This window comes from Micrasema longulum, unplaced genomic scaffold (assembly GCF_059751315.1).
Source record: "Micrasema longulum isolate JH-2025_06_02 unplaced genomic scaffold, ASM5975131v1 h1tg001342l, whole genome shotgun sequence".
In the NCBI taxonomy this organism is placed as follows: Eukaryota; Metazoa; Arthropoda; class Insecta; order Trichoptera; family Brachycentridae; genus Micrasema; species Micrasema longulum.
This window is the reverse complement of record NW_028278528.1, coordinates 133,829-144,490: the sequence shown is the minus strand read 5'-3', so window position 1 is coordinate 144,490 and position 10,662 is coordinate 133,829. Positions and strand designations below refer to the sequence as shown.

The 10,662-nt window shown below is 29.7% G+C and overlaps 1 long non-coding RNA gene across 1 annotated transcript; it reads left to right on the top strand.

The window, feature by feature from the left end:
- Positions 1 to 3,016: 3,016 nt before the first annotated feature.
- Positions 3,017 to 9,637, top strand: LOC148275796 (uncharacterized). Its single transcript, XR_015823935.1, has 3 exons — positions 3,017 to 3,128; positions 3,578 to 3,736; positions 9,610 to 9,637. It is a non-coding gene; the product is annotated as an uncharacterized LOC148275796 (long non-coding RNA).
- Positions 9,638 to 10,662: the final 1,025 nt, after the last annotated feature.

The window sequence follows — 10,662 nt, the reverse complement described above, 5'->3', positions numbered from 1 at the left end:
ATAAATAGGGACGAAGTTGTCAATTTTTTTAAAGTTCGAGAATAGCATTTAGCAAAAATTTACAAATCTGCTTTCCTTCCATACTTTTATTTGCTTTTTATATATCTTGATATTTTTTTGTTTTTTCACTATGTATTTTTGTATAATTTAATTTAGTACGTACTATTATTTGGCATATGATTTATTGCTCCTATTTCTTATATTTCTTACTATAGTATTAAGTGAGTTTCTAGAAAACATACATATCTCAATTATCATTTCAATTATGTTTTTATATATATATATATATTCTTTTTCTGTTGATTTCAATGATACTCTTATTTTGTTTTTTTTAATACTACTATATTTTATTATTATTTTGTTGATTTTAATGATACCATTATTTTGTATATTTGATTATGTGTGATTCTTAATTTGTATAATTTATATTTTAAAAAATATTACTGATTATCTTTTTTGCATTGTATTATTTGGAATTTTATTATTTATTACATTTACCCTTTTTTTCTAGATTGTTATTCTATGTCATTTCAATTTGATCTAATTAATTTTACCATGTATTTTTATTATTATTTATTGTGGCTTGACACGGAATAGCCTAAAAAGCCTTAATAAGTTCATTAATATTTAAACTAGTGTAATTTTGAATGAATAAAAAAAAAATACTAAAAAGTGTCGTATCTCAAAATATGACTTCTGCAAATAGCTGCCTTATGAGAGCAATACAAATGTCAGATAACATTGAGTGGTTGTGAGTCCATGAGTTGATTGGTGGAGTCCATATTGCGGATGCCTCCTTCAGCCTTAACCACGCTTGCCTTCTTTACACAGCATCGGGTTCTCTAGTCTTGGTCGTCGTGGATGTCAGCTGCTGACTGTTTATCGGCAGTTCATGACCTGATTTGAGAGGGAAGCCCAGATACAATTATTTGGAGACGCCATTAATTTGATTTTATTTTTTATTTTTTTATACTTTATCCGGATGACCAACAGCTGCATGTATCATATTTAAAAAACAAAACAAATTACAAATAAGCCAATTATAGGTTTTCACAAGTAGCACAACAGTAAGTAAAAATTTATTCTCAAACACAAATAAACAGTAATCTAAATCCAAAAGAAAAAAAAGACACTATGAATTATTTCGAAAGCAAACGCCGCACGTCATTATGATTATTCGCAAATAAATCTATGTTTAATTAAAATAATTTATAGTTTGTAATAAATATGAATTTTGGCTATAATTAGATGAAACAATGAATGAACAAGAAGGTTATTCCTAAGAAATTTTCTAGGAACATTAATAGAGAGTTTAGATATTGATTCAGGACAGTCAATTGAACCAGAGCCAATTTTCAATTGATACATCATATCAGCTATTTCACGAAATTTTTTGTAGAGGTGATGTTTTTTTTACATATTTGAATTTATTGATCGGATTTAAACTCAAGTTTCAACCGGAAACACATGTACTTGACAAATTTATTTTGTATATTTACAATGTATCTGCACACTGTACATTGGATTCCATATTTGTGATGCATGTTCCAAGTTGCTTCGTACCAATATGCAGTGAAGGATTTTGAGTGTCTTTCCATGGTAAACGACGTAGAGCTAGCTACAGATTACAAAGCCAAGCGCACGTCAAGACTTTTTTATGATGCTGTCAACATCGGCGTCGAAAAGTAATTTACTATCATGGAAGACACATATAGTCCTTAAAATGTAAGATGATTAGAATGACAGCTGTCAAACTCAAATCAATAGTGATGGGAAATTACTGATCACTGATCATGTACCGATCAAATCGATTTTATCAGTTTTTTCATGCAAACATGAAACTTTGTTTCCGAAACTTAATAAAAAAAAACGCAAAAACAAGCTTACTGTGTGTTGAATACAATTATTCACCAAAAATAAGACATTTATACTTTTTTCGTAAACATTATCAAACGAATAATTTTTTTATTCGATCAATTTACATTGATCAATTTGTCCATCTCTAACGTTTTTACAAAATGATGTAACCTTGTAAAAACGTCGTTGATAATTATTTTATTTATTGTGTATGCAGACAATTGGTTGAATTCCATATTTAATTTGGTAATATGTATATCCAAAATAAAACAAGTTTATTGGATTATAATTCTACTTTATTTTTTATAAAATATACAAAGGGTATGTTGTGACGCGTTTCGTCTTGTTAGTTAGTAATTAAAATTACTCTACTTATTTTGGCTTGTATGGAAAACCACAAACATAAAAAAGCAATTATTTTAAGTATATAAGGAAACTTTGCAAATATTTAAGTTAGTTTGTTTGAAAATGTCCTAACAAGACAAAACGCGTCACAATTTACTCTTTGTATATTTTATAAAAAATAAAGTAGAATTATAATCCAATAAACTTGTTTTATTTTGGATACATTACTAAGTTAATAATTCGGTTTATTTTAGTTTCAAAGCGGATTTAATATATTTATGTTGATTTATATGTCAAGAATTGTATTGAAAAAAATAATTATCTTACCAAATACGAATGATTTTTCGTGTGTCAATATAAATAACTCCTTAGACGTTACTACAAAGTTATGTCGTCAGTTTTTCTGATAACTTATTCTAATCATCTTACATTTTAAGGACTATAGATCCGTTACATATAATGAGCGATAGAGGTTCGGACCCTTAAACACATAGTTAGTCGGTAAAAAATATAAATATATATTTAGGGAGAAAGCAGATTTTTTGTTGTTATATTTTGAACGTAGCTACAGGTGCTCTGAATTTGTCAATGGATTGATAAATCGATTTATATTTGATATCAAATTAATAAATAATGAATCTTAATATTTTAATTTATTGATTAAGCAGCACATGAATTGTTTTTGCGTTATGTTCTTTGATGATTTAATAACACTTGTGAGTATAAGATTGTGTGCAATTCGTATTAATTTCTTTTGCGCACAAGATTCAAACAATATTGTCTGTCCGAAGTTGACATTTGGTGACAGAGATGTCAGCATTTTACGTACAAAGTCACATTAAAATGCCCTTTGGCTATATTTAAATTAAGTTATACAAAGATACAGTTTTGTTTTCACTTTGGGATTTGATTAACTGCTCTACTAGGTATTTTTTCAATTGCCCGACATGTTATTATTTATAAGTAGAGGAGTATGGGTAACAGTGGATCATGGGTTCCAATGAATTGTTTGCAATAGTTTCCTGTGTATTGTATTGTGCAATAGTTTACACCTTTTTTTACCCCCTTCTGGGACACTAGTCGCCTTCACGACATCAGAGCTGGGGGACATACTGCGATTCTGGTCAATATGTTATGAGAAAACTATTTTTTTACGAGTAGATATTTAGAAAATGTTCTGTTCTATTATGGGTTGAAAATCCGAAAGGTTCGATTTTTGCCGAAGCACATTTTTGCGTTTGTTGGAAGAGAAGCTCGTTATTTTGTCATATTCTTATATTTACGGAAACTATCACTGGGTTACAGTGAATCATTTCATATTGGGTCATAGTGAATCATTTTATTCATACAAATAAAAATTGTTTGTCGTTTCCAGTTTTGTAGATTATCAACGGCAGGTCTAAAAAAAGAGGGAAGAACATCAAGCCGGAAATCAACGCCTATTATTGCAACTGATACCTCAAAAATACTCGAAATAGAAAATGTGTTCTTTTTTTTATCTTCAAAGCCTGGTAGAATTAAGAATTTACATAAGGTACAAATAACAAATACTTGATCTTTTAAATCAACAACTTTTTATGTATTTTATTAACATAATTCAGTGTAATCCAGTCTGATCTCCTGTAACCTTTAGTTTGATCCACTGTGGCTCACTTCTGGGTCACAGTGGAGCAATTACCTTTAACTGATAAAACAAATATTATTTAAGTAAATAACCCATAATATGTCAAACTGAAGCCATTACTTCGAAGATGATAAATGCCTTTTTGATTTTAATCAGAAAGGCTAGAATTTAAACTTTAGTGCCATGGAAGTTACAACAAAAAGTGATCCACTGTAACTCATGCTCCCCTAAGTATTCTTTCGAAGTTTGAGAAAAATAACGTAAAATTGTACAATTGCATCCGTCGATTGTAAAATAAAATAATATTTCAGACTAAAAACTATTTGACGGAAATTTGCCTTTAAATTACCACATAAAACAATATTTAAAAAACGTAGCTGGTAAATTTTGGAACGTGCTTTCCTTTATTGAGTTTATATTTTTATTTTTTATTTGAATAATTTTGATTTTTGTATTATAATTTCCTATCTTGTACATAATTAAGAAATAAGTTTATAATATTATTTATACATATATATTTTTTCATAATAGTAATAAGATTTTTCAATAATTTTAGAATTAAGAGATGTAAAACGTATATATAATAAAATACAGTAAAACTATAACTGTATAGATTAATGAGCGCCAGACGTTATCCGGATATGTTGAAATCCGGATTTTTGGATTAACCATTTAATTAATGTGATGTTTTGGAAGAAAACGCAAAACTAACGTTAACAGTTGTTATGACTGTATAAATAAAACAGCGAATTAGAATCACATTAAAAACTTACTCGAACATGTCCGGCAAAGTAAATTACGCTGACTTAGACCCTTTTTTATTTTTAATTGTAAAACCCCCTTTTTTTATTTCCTGATAATGATCCGGATATTTGGCAATCCGGATGACTGGAGTTAGGATAAACGAAGTTCTACTGTAATAATATCATAGTTATAAGCACCTGCATACGAATTGCATTAATGCGATTCAATACGAATTTTTGTCTAGTCATTTTTGTATTTGAATAATTATGAAAAAAAATCTTTGTTAAGTTTTATCACTTTGTTTTATTTGACCAGCTAGTGCTTTTACTTAAGTAGACATCTTCAAAACCGGTAAATCGTTCACAACATTTCTGTACGCGAGAGGTAAACTATGGTAACTCCAAATATAATGAAATTGAGTTATTACTATGCCAAAATAAAAAAATTCATCCCCTATTGCAGGGTAAATACCATTAACTACTAATTTCTTTAACAACAAATATGATTAATTTCTTTTTATTGTAACTTCACACCAATCTAGAGGTTAAGGACAGTAAGAAAACATGAAGTACTCCCAAATCGGGTTGTGGTTCTGTGACTAGTGTTTCGGACTCGCGGATCAAAGGTCCGTGGTTCGAGCCCCACTCTACTCCAACTTAATTCCCATTTTCTAAAAAAAATAGTCATTTGCATCTCATTGAAAATGGCCCTCAAAATTAGATATTATTTATTTATTTATTTTATTAGGTAAATAAACAGTATGTACATAAATATTGCTTATTTATTTGTATATTAGTGTAAAACACTCATGCACACACCGAAAAAATTGTTTACACTTAATACAATAATTTAAATTATGTTCAATATAATGAATGTACAAGAAACGATATGAAAAAATAAACATTTAATAATAAAGTTAAATATCTGCTTCTCTCAAATTTTTTATAATTTTTGACCTAAATTTACATACATTTTCACAAAAAATATCAGCCTCGGTAAATATATTGTTATATTGGTCGCATATTCTAGGTATTGTAGATTGTTTTAAATAGTTTGTTGACGCGTTTTCTGTGTAAAACAGAAGATTTTGTCTTGTCGGTCTAGATGGATTATTGTTTTAAATTGAAATATGATTATTGTTTTAAAAATAAACCTAAAATGTTAATCAATATATTTTGAAAATCAAATTTACTTTAAAGCCTCTCATTGAAAAATCACTCATTCGTATCTCCTGAATATTTAGGTTTTTGGAGATACATTAGCTTCCGTCTCCCAAACAGATTTTAAGCTTATAAACTTTTTTTGACCAAGTCAAATTAGTTGTTATTATCATATTGTCAAAAATAAAAATACATGTCTGATATTCGTATCTCTAAAAAACTTGGGATGTAAGTTTAAATGTTGTCAATGATTTACCAGCCCTGAAGATGATATAAAACAAAATAATAATAAAACCAAATAATTTTACTGTCATTTTTATCAAATCTTTAGCTTTAGAGTTTTATCAATAAAAAATATTAATGATAGTAGAGGTCACTGTTATAATTTATAAAATTAATACTTTACGAGTAGGTACCAAATATGAATCGGTTTATCTTGTATGAGTTTTAAAACCACAAAACATTTGAGTTCTTTATTTAAGTTGATATTCTGTGGTGAATATAATAACAGGTGTGTATTTAGGAAATTTCACGGAAGTTAGACATGTCATAATTCTGATAATTTTAGTGATTAAATTTGTTGATTATATATACAATTTTGTGTTGATAAAAATACTTGCTTTTAATGACGCGGTTCCTATTTTACGGATCGAATAGGTCGATCAACAATATTGCCAGCGGTGATAGTAAAATTTTCCGTTTTACTTTCTCAGATAAAATAACATAATGATTTATTTTTTTCATTGATTTATTTTACATGAATTATAGGCACAAACAATACATTTGTATAAATACTAGTTTTTATCCGCGGCTTTGCTGGCGTGGTTTCAGGGAGAAATTAGTAATTCATTCGTTTTGTCATTTATCAATGAGAATTTTCACGATGGAAAAAATATTTTTTCTAGATAAAAAAGGTTGTGTCGATTGCCGGACTTCCAACCATTACGATTAAAAATAAATGACGATCCGTAAGTCTATGGCGACGTAGCATCGTGATTCAGTTTACAAAAGTTTACAAAAATTACAAATCCGAAATCCTACAACTAAACCAAACACTGCACGAAATTCAACATATGGAAGAGTTGAGGAAATGTGGATGTTTAAAAAAAGGGAAAAATGTGAATATTACCCTGTATGACACAGCCAATGACAGGTCGTAAGCCATGTAAATGCCTAGACTTTCAAACTCCCTTCTCAAAAATGTTTTTCCCCCGTTTCAACAAATTAGTTGTAATTTATAAACAAACAAAACAAAGAACACCATATCACTCTATCTTTGCGTACATATCTCGCTTCTTGTAGATACATTTATTTATATTATTAATATTCAAAGCATTAACTTTGTGGTCCAACATTTTAATATTATGTTAATAAAATTTGTATAAAACCACTCACCGACTTATCTGTCTACCGGCTTCGAGACGTAACCCGTCTCTTCGTCAGGACAGCAACACTACACCAACATGCAAATACCACTACACACCTTCACCATAGTAGATTTGCAAAAATATAAAATCGACATGCAGGTTAGACACATGCTTCACTACGCACTACCCTCCCCCTCCCTTTTTCCTCCTTTTCCGATTGTTAATCCTTTTGAAATATTAGCTTCATAAGTCGTAAACCCTCGGTGGTGGCGTAGTGAAGCATGTGTCTAACCTGCATGTCAATTTTATATTTTTGCAAACCTACTATGGTGAAGGTGTGTAGTGGTATTTGCATGTTGGTGTAGTGTTGTTGTCCTGACGAAGAGACGGGTTACGTCTCGAAACCGGTAGACAGATAAGTCGGTGAGTGGTTTTATACAAATTTTATTAACATAATATGACATTTATACATCTTCTCGTGCACGCGCGCCGATTATTTCGACTTTTAACATGTCTATCTTCAAGTATTTGTAGGATTTGGTCATGCCACTTCTTTCACAGTCTTCCTCTATTTCTGCATCCACCAACATTTGCATTGTAAATATTTTTTGTCCTTCTTTCGTTGTCCATTCGCTCTACATGTCCAAACTAACGCAGAGCTCCTTTCTTTATTTTGTCGATAATGCTTATCTCAGCTTTACATAATGTACGGATCTCTAATTATTTATATAGAAGACAAGAGATACTTAACTCACGGGAGATATATTTTTTTATTTATATTCATCGAGGCGGATTAAGAATACAGTCCTGGATGAGTGCTTGACTCGATCACAACCGGTAATCCGGTAGAGATAAGTCCGCCTCCCGGTGAGGTGGTTTCTTCGACCTTGTAATTAAATTGTTGAAGGGTTTTCGAGAACAGCAATTCCACAAAGCATTTTTTTGAAAGTATTTTTAAAATAATTTATTGCCCAAAAAAATTATGTTCGAAACTCGTTTACTTATCGTAGCTGCTCCAAATTTAATTTACTTTGTCCCTATTTAGATACTTTTAATACAAAATTAAAAAAAAAAAGCATTTTGAAACACTGTAAAATGAAACATTTGTCAGTGTGTAATAAGTTTATTCTCCTTTAATTATGTTTATGTTATTATCATATGAAAATTTTGAATCGGTCAACTATATTATGAAAATCCCTCTTCTCCACTCCTCTACTCTATTTTCTTATCCCTTAACCTTCTTACGTGTTCTTTTTTTCTCTTGTCTTTTATAATATATTATTTTTTCTCTTTACTGTGTAACATGTTCTCTAATTAAATCTGTAAAAATCTTTAACTGGATGTACAATCTATTCTGATACTTTGAATTCTTATATAACAACTGTTGTTTTTCCTAAATAAATATTAAAAAAAAAAACAATCGAAATAACCACTCGACAATTGTCGAGTGGGTGGCAAAACGTCACATCTTTTCAACATAAGGTCTTAGTCATGTATATGCCTTGATTTCCATCTTTAAAAAAGCGGCTAATTTTGATATTGCGATTTTCTGGCTAGAAAGTAAAAATGTAACAACTCCTGCACATTTTTAATGTAAATTCACTGTTAGGAGAATGCTAGATAGAGCAATTTATTTAGATTTTATCAGGACATTATGTGTGAAAGGACATGTGTGACTGAAAAGAACGCCATCGTTCTGACACGTTGTTAGCACAAGTCTACGTCAAGTCTATCTTATCCACAATCTTACAAGATTGGAGTACATTATCACATAAATGGAAAAATGCCGTAACGGAATTTCGAAGAGTCGCCATCTTGCCCAGTTCACATTAAGATAAATTGGTTTTCAGAAGCCATTAACGTTATTGGAATATTGAAAAAGCACTTATTTCTACAACATTCTTAAGAAATGTAATTAATTGACAATATTTTGGGTATGTGCGTAAACGAGCCTGGATTAAATTATTTGGATTTATTTATCTAACTTGTAAATTTTCAATATTTTATCAATTTAGTAACACGAATAATCTATAATAATAATTAGGAATTTTCATATGTCTAAGTTTCGCTCAATAAAGTTCGGCAGTAGGTCTTTGGAAAATATTGGCCATTCCGAATATAATAAGCTGCCCGATCAGCTAAAACACTAAAAATCGAATAAAAAATCCAGAAGTGTCGTAATTAAAAAATATTTCTTAAATCTTTTTGATAGTGATAATTATTAATGTAATTTATATAGATGGTGTAAATTATTGTGTATAATGTATCTCATACATTAATGTTTTGTTTCTATTTAGGATGTATTAATATGTATGATATTACCTATTGTCAAAAAAATGTTTTTTTTAATGTATGGTCCCAAATGAGTTTCTTTAATAACTCCTGGGAGTATAATATGTATTTTTTGAATTATATTTTTTATTAATTATAAAAAAAAAAAAACTTTATTAATAATCAAAATAAATATATCTGAATTTTATCTATAAGTCTACATTCTTATTCTGATTCTTAGAGATGGGGATCAGTGCCATTTAAGCTCCTGACGTCACTGCGACCTGTGAAGACCTATTGGGACGGGTCCCCGCGAATAGTTCTCGCCCTCCAAGCCCAGGTCCAGTATCGTACAAGTCTACATACCTAGGTATCTAATAAATTATTTATCTCTAATATAAACAAAGGATTTCGATCGAAAAGTATAGATGCTTTCAGCTTCCCTGAGATTTTCTGGTTACTTATTAAACATTTTTAAATTATAAAGGGTGTTATGGGTTACAGTCTAAAAGTCCATTTAAAAGTAGAAAATACAATAAAACGAAACTTGCTTATTAACATGCTTTTTAATGGAAAATAAATTGAAACAATCCTGCATTTCACAAATTAAAACGCAAATTGCCCAAAGTTTTGATAAGATAACAAAAACGGGGAATTTTTATTTTTATTTAGATTCACCCACATCTTTTGTTGGTGGGCTCTTTTTCATTTCATTTAAAGAAAAATGAAATAGGTGAAGAGTTGTAAAATATAAACAGTAAAAACCCAAATTTTTTGTTAAAATTGATAGTTAAATTAATTTTTGATCATATTCAATATGTCTTTAAATACATTTTTTCTATCATAAGGAAACTAAATTTTTTTTTTGTCCAAGCTGCTAGACATTGAATTGAGCTATCTCTTCATATAAAAATGCACCCTCTCTAGTCACCTTTAAGAAACGCCTGAAACATTATATATTCTTAGAATCCTGAACTTCCTGAATTTTACCCTTTAAAAAAAATGTTGGTTCCTCTTTCTCTCTTCTTCCAAACTAATTATCTGATTCCACATTCCTCATTATTTAATATGTGGAACATAATTAAATCTCCTAATTATAATATTCTAAAGGATGTTTGCTGGTTAGATATTCTTGCACCAATTAAAATCTAACTATATAGATGCCCATGATATCCTTGCTCTACCTGCGGACTAATCCTATCTTTGCTGTGGGAAATTATAGAACTAACATCGGATTCTTTTCCCCTCTGCCAAGGACCCTAAGAACAGGGAACGAAATCTCAATAAAAGGTAC